The sequence below is a fragment of the Equus przewalskii genome, chromosome 2, assembly GCF_037783145.1.
Source record: "Equus przewalskii isolate Varuska chromosome 2, EquPr2, whole genome shotgun sequence".
Lineage (NCBI taxonomy): Eukaryota > Metazoa > Chordata > Mammalia > Perissodactyla > Equidae > Equus > Equus przewalskii.
In genome coordinates, this window is record NC_091832.1 from 61,950,453 (window position 1) to 61,955,507 (window position 5,055).

General features: G+C 43.3%; 1 pseudogene; it reads right to left on the minus strand.

The window, feature by feature from the left end:
- Positions 1-2,379: 2,379 nt before the first annotated feature.
- On the minus strand, positions 2,380-3,773 carry LOC103547360 (keratin, type I cytoskeletal 19 pseudogene; annotated as a pseudogene).
- Positions 3,774-5,055: the final 1,282 nt, after the last annotated feature.

A 5,055-nucleotide genomic window follows, 5' to 3' on the forward strand; every position in this document is an offset into this window, starting at 1 on the left:
TTAAAAGCTCCTTCTGTACTTCTCCAGTTACAGCCTCTTCCCTCTTTCCCTCCTGCTCCCTAGCACTGAACACTATCTTGAGCTTGCTGGGTATTATTCCCTGCTATAGTATATAATTTTATCACATACGTTTACAAATAAGGTAATGTTTTGTGTATTTTTATGAATAGTATATTGAATTTGTCGTTTTCCCTCAACGTTATGTTTTTGAGATTTTGTTATATTGATACTTGAAGCTCAAGTTTCATCTACTGTATAATTTTTCTTCGGTAAATGTACCAAAATTTTCTTATCCGTATGCCTATACTGATGGACATTGAAGAAGCTTCTAAAAGCTGCCATCATAAACAGTTTTGCAATAAACACTTGGATATGTTTCATTATGCATATATATGTGTGTTTCTCTGGGATATATACATATCTACAAATATAACTACTGGGCCATAGGACATACCACTATTAACTTTGCTAAATATCACTAAATACCTCTCCAAATGAGAGTATTTTTCTTCATATTCTTGTCAATAGTTTCTTTGCTTAGACTTTTCAAGATTTTGCAAATCTGATGGTATGTGAAACATTATGTCATTATGGTTGTTCTTTGTATTTCTCTCATTACTAAAAAGGTTTAATATGAGTTATTGTTATCCATTTGGGCTTCCACTTCTATTGTTCTATTGTTCATACCATTTCCATATTTTTCTGCTGAGATCTTTGTCTTTTTATCCTGGGAGTTCTTTTAATGTTTTAGATACTAATGCTTCCTTTGTTATGCGTCATTATGCATGTGTATTGCATAATTGATTGTCATTTTACTTTATAGGGTGTTTTGTTTAAAAAGAGTTTTAACTTTCAATGGAGACAGATATATCCATCGTTCCTCTTTTTTTGTGTATGAGGTTATTTGTCTTGTTTGGAAATTCTCCCTAAAGAGAAAAATACTGTTTTTCTCTACTCACACGCCACTTCTGGCATGAGATGTGTGTGTAGGAGGGAGTTCCTACACCAACCAGTTCTCCAGCTCTCCAGACACCAAATGGATATTCTACAACTCAGTTCTGACACTAACTATACTGTGGTTAGCACAGACTCCACAGGTTAAGAGGTCTGTCCCACAAGACTGCCCCGCACTTCAGATGACAATCGAAAGTCTGGGCCTCTGGTATTTCTGACCTACAGGTTATAAATAAGGTATTCCTATGACTCCCTCCTTGGGTCGACAATTTGCTAGAATGGTTCACAGAATTCAGGAAAGTGATTTACTTACCGTTACCAGTTTATTATAAAGGATACAATTCAGGAAGAGCCAAATGGAAAAGATGTACAGGGCAAAGTATGTGGGAATGGGTGCAGAGCTTCCATGCCCTCTCCAGGTTTGCCACATTCTCAGCATCTCAATGTATTTACCAACCCGGACTCTGAATTCCTTTGGTTAGGAATATGGAGACTGCATTACATAGGCATGATGGATTATATCATTCATTGGCCACTCGTGATTCCATCCACCTCCAGCCCCCCTCCCTCAGAGGGGTAGGGCTGAAAATTCCAACTATAATCTCATGGTTGGTTCTCCCCAAAACCAGCCCTCTAGTCTTAGGGGATTTCCAAAAAGCCACCTTATTAACATAAACTCAAGTGTAGTTGAAAGCAGCTTCTTAGGAACAACAAAAGCATTCCTTCACCTTTATCATTAGAGCTACTTCAGGAACTGGCAAGAAAAACCAAATATTATTACAAAAGATGTTCCTATAGCTCTGATCATTTTGTAAATTACAAGAGTTTTAGGAGCTCTGATCAGGAGCTGGGGACAAAGACCAAAATATATATTTTTTACATCACAATATCACACTCCCTATTCCAAAATCATAAACATATAATCCTATACTGTTATGTCTAGTGTCAGTTTATAAAAAGACCTTCTATAGCTTAATTTGGTCAAATTTATCATTTTTTGTTCATGGGTTTTTTTGTGTATTTTAAAAAATTCTTACGCCATCATGAAGATGTTATCTAATAATTTTCTTCTCAAGGTATTATTGCTTTGCTTTCCATATTTAGGTCTTTAATCCATCTGGAAATGATTTTTATATAAGGTATGAGGTAAAGATCTAATTTTGTCTTATTTTACCGTATAGATAAGAAATTATCTAACAGTTTCCCTTTTGGTCTTTTCCAGACTGCTTTCTGACATTTTTGTAGCATGTTTCTGTATATAGGCTCTCTATTCGGTAACATTCGCCTATCCATCTTTGTAAAAATTCCATATTGTCTTAATCACAATAGCTTTATTATAAAACATGATATCTGGTTGATCAATACTGCCAGTATTCTTATTCCGTCAAAATTATCTTATGAATCCTATTTTTTTTTTTTCCTTCCTCCCTTGGGCCATAAAATTTTATTGGCAGATCAGGGGGAGAGCCAGGGTAAGGGTCCCTCCCCTCTATGCCCCTACCCATGGGCATCCTTCCACAGGAGGGCGGGAAGCCCAAGAGGCTGCTGGACTCAGTGGGCATTGGGGGGCGGCGGGTGGACGAAGCGGCCGTCCTTGTGCTCCAGCACGATTTGATGGGTGACGTCCTGGGCCTCCAGCAGGCTTCGGTAGGTGGCGATCTCCTGCTCCACCCGAGTCTTGACGTCCAGGAGCAGCTGGTACTCCTGGTTCTGCCGCTCGGTGTCAGCACGCACGTCACTCAGCTGGGCTTCGATGCTACTGATCAGCGCCTGGATCTGTGCCAGCTGAGCTCCGAAGCGAGCCTCCGTTTCCGCCAGCGTGCCTTCCAGGGCGGCTTTCATGCTGAGCTGAGACTGCAGCTCGATCTCCAGGCCCTGGAGGGTGCGCCGCAGGTCGGTGATCTCCGTCTTGTTAATCTGCAGCTGCTCCGTGTGGCCAGCGACCTCCCGGTTCAGCTCCTCAGTCTTGGTGGTGAACCAGGCTTCAGCATCCTTCCTGTTCTTCTCAGCCATGACCTCATATTGGCTTCTCATGTCGCTCAGGATCTTGGCTAGGTCAATGCCTGGAGCGGAATCCACCTCCACAGTGACCTGGCCCCTCAAGACACTGATTTCCTCCTCGTGGTTCTTCTTCAGGTAGGCCAGCTCCTCCTTCAGGCCTTCGATCTGCATCTCCAGGTCAGTCCTGGCCAGGGTCAGCTCGTCTAGCACCCTGCGCAGGCCATTGATGTCGGCCTCCACACTCAAGCGCAGAGCCTGCTCAGTCTCGAACTTGGTTCGGAAATCGTCTGCAGCCAGACGGGCATTGTCGATCTGCAGAACAATCTTGGAGTTCTCAATGGTGGCCCCAAGAATCTTGTCCCGCAGCTCCTCGATGGTCTTGAAGTAGTGGCTGTAGTCGCGGGCGGGCCCGGGCCCCTGCTTCAGGTACCAGTCGCGGATCTTCACCTCCAGGTCGCCGTTGGTCTGCTCCAGGGCGCGCACCATGTCCAGGTAGGAGGCCAGGCGGTCGTTGAGGTTCTGCATGGTCTCCTTCTCGTTGCCCGCCGGCAGCCCGTCGGACCCGGCCAGGGTGCCCGCATAGCCACCGCCGTAGCTCCCGGAGGAGGACGAGGTCACGAAGCTGGCAGAGGACACCGACACGCCGCGGCCGCCCGAGCCCCCGTGGATGCTGGGCGCGCGGATGGTGCCTCCGGCCCCGAAGCGCAGGGAGCCACTGCCCAGGCCCCCGAAGGACGAGGTGGCCGAGGACTGGCGATAGCTGTAGGTAGTCATGGCGAAGGAGGACGCGGCGACAAGGGTCGGAGGAGCTGCGGTTGGCAGGAGGAGTCTATGAATCCTATTTCTTTATACATTTAAAGTTTTAATTTTTTTAGAACGGTTTTAGGTTCACAGCAAATTTGAAAGGAAGGTACAGAGAGCTCCCTCATACTCCCTGCCTCCAAACATGCATAGCCTCCCTATTATCAACATCTCCCACCAGAGTAGTACATTTGTTACAATTGATAAACCCACATTGACGCATCATAATCAACCAAAGTCCATAGACGACTTTGTCAACATAAAAATAAGAGGCAAAAGGAGAGACAGAGAGGCATTTATTTTGGAATCAAGGAATTGAAATTCAGGGAGAATAGATTCAGGTAGAAACTCAGTGTCCTGATTACAGGAAAGGGACTCAGGGTTTTTATGGGGAAAGAGAGGAAAATGAGATAAGTTGTACTAAAGAAGAGTTTATAGGTGCGAGATGAGGTAACACTAGCTTTGTGCTTCATAGATTGGTTTGAGATTTAGTTATCAGGCAAAAGGCTAGACTTGTATTTCATTGATTCAGTCATCAGCAAAGTCCAATTTCATCTGTCCTTACAAACGGGATATTCCTGTCCTTGTTGACTTCTTGGAATGCTGACAGTCTGATCCAGTTCAGAAGATTAAAAAATCAAGACATGCAAGGTAATTCTTCTGAAATGGCTGCTCCAGTTCTATTTTAATATGGATATTTTTATATCCAGTCCTGTCATCTTTCAGAAACTTAGGGTTCATTCTTGGTGTTGTACATTCCATGAGTTTGGAAAAATGTTTAATGACACATATCCATCTTTATAGTATCACAAAAGCATTTCACTGCCTTAAAAATTCTCTGTGCTCTGCCTATTCATCAACTCCACACCCTCAAGCCTACAAACCTCTAACCCACAACTCCTGGAAACCACTGGGCTTTTTGTTTGTTCATAGTTTTGCCATTTCCAGAATGTCATATAGTTCGAATCATACAGTATGTAGTCCTTTCAGATCTGTTTCTTTCACTTAGTAATATACATTTAAAATTCTTCCATACCTTTTCATGGCTTGATAGCTCATTTCTTTTCAACACTGAATAATATTCCATTGTCTGGGGGTACCACAGTTTATTCATCCATTCACCTACTGAAAGGCATCTTGGTTGCTTCCAAATTTTGGTGATTATGAATAAAGCTGCTATAAACATCCATGTGCAGGTTTTTGTGTGGATATAACTTTTCAGTTCCTTTCAGTAAATTCAGGGACACCTCAAAGATGTTGCAGGTTGGGTTCCAGAACACCACAATAAAGTGAATATTG